Genomic DNA, 10,379 nt, shown 5'->3' on the forward strand with positions numbered 1-10,379 from the left:
TATTGGTATAAAGGCAGACCCTCAGAACAATAGAATAGACTTGAGTATTCAGAAAATGTTCCCCAGATATACAATCAATTTATCTTTGATAAATGGCAATAAATAATAAATGGATTAAGGAAAGCTTCTTCAACAAATGTTGCTGGTACAACTGGCAGCATGCAAAAAAGTGAATTTGGACCAACCTCCATTTAACACCATGCACAAAGGTGAAATCCAAATGGATTAAAGACCTTAATATCAAACCTTGAAGCATAAGGTATATAGAAGAATACATTGTTATAATACTCTATGACTTGAGTCCAAAGGCATCTTCATGGAGGAAACAGCACTGTCCAAACAAATGGAAGTGGTGGTAAACAGATGGGACTATATTAAGCTGAGAAGCTTCTGTACCTCAAAGTAAAAAGTGTCTAGGATACAAACTCCACCCACAGAATTTGGAGAAACTATTTGCCCAATAACTATCAGATAAGATGTTTAGATTACCCTTTACCCCAGAGCTTAGGGAAGAGGACAGAAATGAAAAGAAATCAAGGCATGAAGGAAGATGATAAGAAAGGGAAGTAAAGGAAGGATTGAAGTCAGTGCTTATACTTGTCATAGAAAATACAAACTTAACAACACAGAAATCATGCAGGGGAACTGAGGTTAAGGATTGATGAAGTACTGGAACACTGGTGGAAGAAGTTGATACTTTTGGTGAGATTGGTTTTGAAATACAATATGCTTAAAATTCAACTATCAATAACTTTGCAAATCATGATTATTTGATTAAGAGAGCTTCTTCAAAGAACAGGATAAACTTTCCAATATGTGACATCGTGTTAGCACTCATTCATGGTGCTTATGGTTACATCTTTATATTAGGAAGGTATGTTTAATGTTAACTTGTTAAGAAATTTTATAAATTTACAATAATGAATTAGTTTATATACTGCATTGGATGCTCTTATTAGTTTTTTCAATATTCTGTTTCATAGGATAAAATCTTTTTTACTTTTTTTAAATTTTTTTCAGGCCACACCTGTTTGATGCTCAGGAGTTACTCTTGGCTAAGTGCTCAGAAATTGCCCCTGGTTTTGGGGGACCATATGGGATGTCAGGGGATCGAACCTTGGTCACGATCTTTCCTTGGCTAGTGCTTGCAAAGCAGACACCTTACCTCTAGCGCCACCTCACTGGCCCCAAATCTTTTTTAATTTTAAGGACTATTCTGATTTTGCACTTTACATTGTTCTTATTTCCCTTCACTCTGACTAAACTTTAAAGTTGTCAGCTCTATTTTATGTGAACTTTATAATATATCAGTGAAGAATTTAAAAATAAATTTATTAATGATAGGAATGACAGGATTATTCTTTAAAATTTTGTTTTGTTAGGAGTAAGAAATGGCTGTCTGTGGAGACTGCCAGGTTAAGTGCTGATTGCTTTACCTGCAGAGTCTTCGCCCTGCTGTGTTTCTTCTGAAGAAACTGAGGACCCCAAGGGAGCCCTGGCCTATGCTCTCTGTTTTTTCTGAATTCTTGAAGCTTTCCTCAGAGCCGTGGGAAGAGAACCCCCCAAAAAAACTGCATTCTGAAGCTACCCAACGAGCGAGTAAGTGAGTAAGAAATGGCTGACTGTGGGGACTGCCAGGTGAAGTGCTGATTGCTTCACCTGTGGAGTCTCTGCCCTGCTGTGCTTCTTCTGAGGAAACTGAGGTCCTCAAAGGAGCCCTGTCCTGTGCTTCTCTGTCTTTTCTGAATCCTTGAAGCTCTCCTCAGAGCCCTGGAAAGCAAACCCCCCAAAAACTGCATTCTGAAGCTACCCAGCAAGTGAGTGAGTGAGTAAGAAATGGCTGACTTTACAAGTACAGAAAGGGAAAGCCGCTGAACTCTGCTGGAACTCAGATGCCAGCACCCCTATCTGCCTGTCTTCTGTGCTGTGCTCCATTTTCAGCCTGATTTCATCCTGTGTGTGGCTCATCTGTGGATGGCTCGCCTTCCCTAGAGTCTTCCCTGGGGGTGAGTTTAAAAGCCCAGAAAGGGTGGAGCCAGAGGAGCACAGCCGCTCCGCTTCACTTCCTAGCTGTGCACATCATTTAGCCAATTAATACAACCACAACACGTAGAAAAACCCACAATACAAGTGTGACAATGGGGAAACAGGCCAGCGCCAAACATAGAGAATGACGATGGCAACTCTAATGAACATGACCAACCAAGTAGTCAGTCTCTCAGATAAGGAGTTTAGAGTCGCAATATGGAAGATGTTCAAAGAACTCAAAGAAAGTATAGAAAAGAACACTAATAAGAATCAAGAGAATATGAAGATAGAAATCAGAAAACTCGAAATTGATATTTCAGGTAAAAAAAACTCAGTAGATGAATTAAAGAAAAACATGGTTGAGCTTTCCCACGGGTTATCAGCAGCGGAGGATAGAATTAGTACACTGGAAGATGAGATGAATAACAATTCCATACAGCAGAAGAAATTGGAAAAAAGCCTTAAAGCAAATGATCAAACAATGGAAAAATTACTCAAAGAACGGGAACAGATGAAAATAGAAGTCTATGATAAGCTCAACAGAAACAACTTAAGAATCATTGGAGTCCCAGAGACCAAGGAAGAAAATCTCCAGGAAGAATCAATAGTCAAGAACATCATTAAAGAGAAACTACCAGAGCTAATGAATACATGCAATCAAATCCTGCATGCCCAAAGAGTACCTACTAAAAGAGACCCCAGAAAAAGCACCCCAAGATACATCCTAGACATAATGATGAATCCCACAGATACAGATAGAATTCTGAAAGCAGCAAATCAAAAAGAGAAATTACATTCAAGGGAACATCCTTGAGATTTACTGCAGACCTGTCACCGGAAACGCTCAAGGCCAGAAGGCAATGGTGGGACATAGTGACAAAACTCAATGAAATAAATGCTTCGCCTAGAATACTGCACCCAGCAAAAATCACTTTCAGGTTTGAAGGAACAATACATGGTTTCATAGACAAACAACAGCTCAGAAATTTACAGACTCAAAAGCATTCTTAAAAGAAAAACTGAACTACCTACTTTAAGACAAGACTGACCAACAGAAACACCAAACTTTGATATAAAGATGGCACTAACTCCCAGGACAATTCTTTTTCTCAATGTCAATGGACTAAATGCACCAGTTAAGAGACACAGAGTGGCTAAATGGATCAAAAACTCAATCCAACCTTCTGCTGCCTTCAAGAAACGCACCTGAATAGTCAGAACAAACATAGACTCAAAATAAAAGGCTGGAGGAGGGTTCGGGGAGATAGCACAGAGGCATTTGCCTTGCAAGCAGCCAACCCAGGACCAAAGGTAGTTGGTTCGAATCCCGGTGTCCCATATGGTCCCCCGTGCTTGCCAGGAGCTATTTCTGAGCAGACAGCCAGGAGTCACCCCTGAGCACTGCTGGGTGTGGCCCAAAAACCAAAAAAAAAAAAAAAAAAAAAAAAAAAAAAAAAGGCTGGAGGAAAATTATCCAAGCAAACAACACCCATAAAAAAGCTGGAGTGGCCATACTAATATCAGATGATGCAAACTTTATACGTAGGAAAGTTGTAAGGAACAAAGTTGGACTTTTTGTATTAATCAAGGGATACATACAGCAGGAAGAAAACACTCTCCTAAACATATATACACTGAATGAGCGGCCAGCAACCTATTTAATAAAATTGTTGACAAATTTGAAAAATAATATCAATAACAACACAATTATTGTGGGAGACTTCAACAGAGCATTGTCAACACTTGAAGGTTAACCAGACTGAAACCCAACAAGAATATACTAGACCTGAAAAGAGAAATGAAGAAAGAGGCCTAGTAGATATATACAGGACACTCCACCCCCAGAAGCCTGGATACATATTCTTTTCTAATGTACATAAGACATTCTCCAGGATAGACTACATGCTAGCACATAAAACATACCTCCATAATATCAAGAGGATAGAAATTTTGCAGGCTACCGTCACTGACCACAAGGCCCTGAAATTATATGTGAACCACAAAGGGACACAGAAGAAAAACTTTAATACCTGGAAGTTAAACGGCCTAATTCTAAATAACCAGTGAGTCCGAGATGAAATCAAAACCTTCCTAGAAACAAACGAGAATGGAGACACAAACTATCAGAACCTATGGGACACAGCAAAAGCGGTACTGAGAGGAAAATTTATAGCTTTGCAAGCACACATCAGGAAAGAAGAAGCAGCATACCTGAATAGCTTAATGATGCAGCCCATAATTAGTAAGTACTCAACAAAAGGACCGAAAAATAGGGAGACAGAAGGAAATAATAAAGCTGAGAGAAGAAATCAATGAAGTGAAAACTCGAAAAACAATCCAAAAGATCAACAAAAAGAGAAGTTGGTTCTTTGAAAAAATAAACAAGATTGATAGACCACTGGCAAAATTAACAAAGAAAGAGAGAGAAACTAGATAACGCATATTAGGAATGAAAAAGGAGAGATCACTACTGATATGTTAGAGATTCAAAGGATAAACAGAAACTACTTTGAGAAACTCTATGCCACTAAAAATGAAAACCTGGAAGAAATGGATAAATTTATGGACTCTTATAATCTTCCACAGTTGAATGAAGAGGATATAGCATATCTAAACATACCCATAACTATTGAGGAAATTAAGACAGTAATCAAATGTCTGCCTAAAAACAAAAGTCCAGGCCCAGATGGATTTACTAATGAATTCTTTAAACCTTTCAAGAGGAACTTCTACCAATCCTGGCAAGACTCTTCATGACATCAAAAAAACAGGAACACTTCCAAATAGCTTTTATGAAGCCAACATCAGACAAAGATGTTGATACCTAAACCAGACAAAGATGCTACCAAAAACAAAATTACAGACCAATATGGCTGATGAATACAGATGCAAATATCCTCAACAAAATCCTGGCAAATAGGATTCAATGCCTCATTAAGAAGATCATCCAAAAAAAAAAAAAAAAAAGAAAAAAAAAGATCATCCGGGCCTGGAGAGGTAGCACAGCGGCATTTACCCTGCAAGCAGCTGATCCAGGACCTAAGGTGGCTAGTTTGAAACCCGGTGCCCCATATGGCCCCCCATGCCTGCCAGGAGCTATTTATGAGCAGACAGCCAGGAGTAACCCCTGAGCACTGCCGGGTGTGACCCAAAAACCAAAAAAAAAAAAAAAAAATCATCCACTATGATCAAGTAGGTTTCATCCCAGGAATGCAAGGTTGATTTAACATCTGTAAATCTATCAACATAACACACCATCAAAAACAAGTAAAATAGAAATCACATGATCATATCAATAGACACAGAGAAAGCATTTGATAAGGTCCAACACCCATTCTTGATCAAAACTCTCAGCAAGATGGGAATGGAGGGAACCTTTCTCAATATAGTGAAGGCCATCTACCACAAGCCAGTAGCAAATATTTTCCTCAATGGAGAAAAACTAAAAGCCTTCCCTCTAAATTCTGGCACAAGACAAGGCTGTCCTCTCTCTCCATCCTATTCAACATAGCACTGGAAGTACTTGCTATAGCGATTAGGCAAGAAAAAGATATCAAGTTAATCCAGATAGGAAAGGAAGAACTCAAGCTCTCACTGTTTGTAGATGATATGATACTCTACCTAGAAAACCCTAAAATCTCTACAAAAAAACTTCTATAAAACTCATATAGCAAAGTGGCAGGCTACAAAATTAACACACAAAAATCAATGGTCTTTCTATACACCAACAGTAATAAGGAAGAAATGGACATTAAGAAAATAACCCCATTCACAATAGTGCCACACAAACTCAAATATCTTGGAATCAACTTGACTAAAAATGTGAAGGACGTGGGGCCGGAGAGATAGCATGGAGGTAAAGCGTTTGCCTTTCATGCAGGAGGTCATCGGTTCGAATCCCGGCGTCCCATATGGTCCCCCGTGCCTGCCAGGAGCAATTTCTGAGCCTGGAGCCAGGAATAACCCCTGAGCACTGCCTGGTGTGACCCAAAAACCAAAAAAAAAAAAAAAAAGTTAAAAAAAATGTGAAGGACGTATACAAAAAAAAAAAGTATAAAACTATGTTCCAAGAAATAAGAGAGGGGGCCCAGAGAGATAGCACAGCGGCGTTTGCCTTGCAAGCAGCCAATCCAGGACCAAAGGTGGTTGGTCCGAATCCCGGTGTCCCATATGGTCCCCCGTGCCTGCCAGGAGCTATTTCTGAGCAGACCGCCAGGAGTAACCCCTGAGCACTGCTGGGTGTGGCCCAAAAACAAAAAAACAAAACAAAAAAAATAAGAGAGGACATGCGGAAATGGAAGCACATACCCTGCTCATGGATTGGCAGTATTAACATCATTAAAGTGGCAATACTCCCCAAAGCATTGTACAGGTTTAATGCCATCCCTCTAAAGATACCCATGACATTCTTCAAAGAAGTGGATCAGGCACTTTTGAAATTCATTTGGAACAATAAACACCCTCGAATAGCTAAAGCAATCATTGGGAAAAAGAATATGGGAGGAATTACTTTCTCTAACTTTAAACTCTACTACAAAGCAATAGTTATCAAAAGAGCATGGTATTGGAATAAAGACAGGCCCTAAGATCAGTGGAATAGGCTTGAATACTCAGAAAATGTTCCCCAGACATACAATCACCTAATTTTCTATAAAGGAGCAAGAAATTCTAAATGGAACAAAGAAAGCCTCTTCAACAAGTGGTGTTGGCACAACTGGTTAGCCACTTGCAAAAAATTGAACTTAGACCCTAGCTAACATCATATACGAAGTTTAAATCCAAATGGATGAAAGACCTTGATATCAGCCCCCAAACCATAAGATATATAGAACAACACGTAGGTAAAACACTCCAGGGCATTGAGACTAAAGGCATCTTCAAAGAGGAAAATGTACTCTCCAAGCAAGTGAAAGCAGAGATTAACAGATGGGAATATATTAAACTGAGAAGCTCTGCACCTCAAAAGAAATAGCGCCCAGGATACAAGAGCCCCCCACTGAGTGGTAGAAACTATTCACCCAATACCCATCAGACAAGGGACTAATCTTCAAAATATAAAAGGCACTGACACAAATTTACAAGAAAAAAAAAAACATCTAATCCCATCAAAATATGGGGAGAAGAAATGGACAGACAATTTGACAAAGACGAAATACAAATGGCCAAAAGACACATGAAAAAATGCTTCACATCACTAATCAGGAGGGAGATGCAAATCAAAACAACTATGAGATACCACCTCACACCACAGAGAATGGCACACATCACAAAGAATGAGATCAAGCAGTGTTGGCGGGGATGTGGAGAGAAAGGAACTCTTATCTAATGGTGGTGGGAATGCCATCTAGTTCAACCTTTATGGAAAGCAATATGGAGATTCCTCCAAAAACTGGAAATCAAGCTCCCATGTGACCCAGCTATACCACTCCTAGGAATATACCCTAGGAACACAAAAATACAATACAATACAAAATATAATAAAATACAATACAAAAAATCCCTATATTCATTGCAGCACTATTTACCATAGCAAGACTCTGGAGACAGCCAAGATACCCTTCAACAGATGAATGACTAATGAAATTGTGGTACATATATACAATGGACTATTATGCAGCTGTCAGGAGAGATAAAGTCATGAAAGTTTCCTATACATGGATGTACATGGAATCTATTATGCTGAGTAAAATAAGTCAGAGAGAGTGAGAGAAAGATGCAGAATGGTCTCACTCATCTATGGGTTTTAAGAAAAATAAAAGACATTATTGCAATAATAACTTTCAGACACAAAGGAGAAAAGAGCTGGAAGTTACAGCTCACCTCATGAAGCTCACCACAAACAGGGATGAGTTCAGTTAGAGAAATAACTAAGTTTCGAACTATCCTAATAATAAGACTGTAGGAGGGAAATAGAAAGCCTCTTTAGAGTACAGGTGGGGGTTGGGTGGGGAGGAGGTAGATTTGGGACATTGGTGATGGGAATATTGCACTGGTGATGGTTTGTGTTCTTTACATGACTGAAACCCAAACACAATCATGTATGTAATAAATTTGTTTAAATAAAAAATTAAAAAAATTTGTTTTATTAAATCACCATGATATATAGAGTTAAAAAAAGTTGTTGATAGTTGTGTTACAGTCACATAGTGTTCTAATGCCCATCCCTTTATCAGTGTTTATTTTCCTTCACCAATTCTCCCAATTTTCCTTTCTATCTTCCCCACAGTCTGACCCTATGGCAGACACTTTTCATCTCTCGCCAGACCCTTCTCTCTCCTCTCTGTCTTTCTGCTTATTTTTCTATATTTGGGTCACACCTGGAAGTGCTCAGGGGTTACTCCTGGCTCTATGCTCAAAAATCGCTCCCTGCAGGCTCGGGAGACCATATGGGATGCCAGATTCTAACCACTGTCCTTCTGCATGCAAGGCAAACACCATGAAGATATGCTATCTCTCTGGTCCCATCTGTCTTTCTGCTTTTAAAACAGGATAGAGTTATTCTCATAAAGAAACACAGTACAAAATAAGAGTTAATGCAGTTTATTTGATATACCAGATTTGACATTTTTTTTCTGTTTTGTTTTATTTTGGGCCGCATCTGGTGACACTCAGGGGTTACTGCTGGCTATGCTCTCAGAAATTGCTCCTGTCTTGGGGAACCATATGGAACGCTGGGTGATCAAACCGCAGTCTGTCCTAGGCTAGCGCTGGCAAGGCAGATGCCTTACCACTCTGTGCCACCACTCCGAGCCCAAGATTTGAAAATTGTAATGTATTTATTTACATAGAATAATATAACAATAAACAAAATTTGAATTTTTTATATATTTTCAGATAATTTAATTTGCCGTTTCTCTAAGGCTTTTTTGGGGGAGGGGCCACACCCAGAGGCACTCAGGGGTTTATTCTGGCTCTCTGCTCAGAGATCCCTCCTGGCATTCACAGGGGACCATATGGGATGCCAGGACTTGAACCACTGTTGGTCCTGGGTTTGCCGCTTGCAAGGCAAATGCCCTACTACTGTGCTATCTGTCCAACCCATCCTCTAAGATTTTTAAGCAAGCAATAGCAAATAAAAATTTGTTGATGTCTGCTGAAGGGGCAGCAGTGGGGGAATTAGAAACATTGATGAAAGAAAGTTGATACTGGTGGCAGGATTGATGTTGGAACAATTTATGCTTGAAACACAACTATGAATTACTTTGTAAATCACAATGCCTTAGTACAGGGGTCCTCAAACTTTTTAAACAGGGGGCCAGTTCACTGTCCCTCAGACCATTAGAGGGTCTGACTATAGTAAAAACAAAACTTATGAACGAATTCTTATGCACACTGCATATATCTTATTTTACAATGAAGAAACAAAACAAATACAAATACAATATGTGGCCCATGGGCCATAGTTTGAGGAGCACTGCCTTAGTACAATATTTTTAATTTTATGGAATCATACTTAAGCATCTGGGAATATGGAGTTATGGCTGAGCACAGTACCTACATTTCAAGTATAAAGCTCTGATTTTGACCCTTGATTCAGCCACACATTCCAGGTCAATCCCCAGTGCAACAATAAAAAAGTGTCAGCTCTGTCATGACAAATAATTGTGTATGAGCAGTGCAACCAAAGTGTGCACATCCTGTTCATAGCAACAATAAAACAAAGGGAAATGAAGAGGGAGAAAAAGAATATTTAAAATTAAGGAAATGTGGGGAAGTAAAAGAAGGAAGGAAGGGTTATTTTCCTTAGCAATAAAGGGAGAGAGAAAGAAAAACAGGTAGCTGTAGAGGGACAGAGATCAGAGGTTTATTACTCATGTGAATTTAGAAAATACCTTCACTCAAGGAAAATTTTAAAGAGTTGATGGTCAAAGGAGATGCATTTGAAGGAGACAATTTTCAAAAATCTGACAGAAATGTTGTCTCATGTAAGTAGAGTTAATTGGATGTTTTGTATGCTCTAGAGACCCCACTTTTCTTCTACTTTGTGAAGTAAATTATAACAAAAGATTTAGAGTATATGCTTTAAAAACAGGGATTTATTATCTCTGGTACCGGAACAATTTTCTCCACCAGCATCAGGAAGTGAACTTCTACTGGGGAAGGCCCTAATGCTCCCCTGGCTACAACTTGCTCCAGGGTGGGTTTATATAACACCCTCACAACTTGGAAACAGCAACAGCTTGTTTTCATGGTGGGTTTTCCTGCCTCACCACCTATTGGTGAGATCAAACCAGAAGATGCTTTATGACATTCTGACTTCAACATAGGATCTGTGCAAAAACCAAGATCTCTAATTACTGAAGCCTGACTGTGACAACCATGATTGAGGAGAACTTTTTTTGGGCCATGGA

This window comes from Suncus etruscus, chromosome 4 (assembly GCF_024139225.1).
Source record: "Suncus etruscus isolate mSunEtr1 chromosome 4, mSunEtr1.pri.cur, whole genome shotgun sequence".
NCBI classification, from domain to species: domain Eukaryota; kingdom Metazoa; phylum Chordata; class Mammalia; order Eulipotyphla; family Soricidae; genus Suncus; species Suncus etruscus.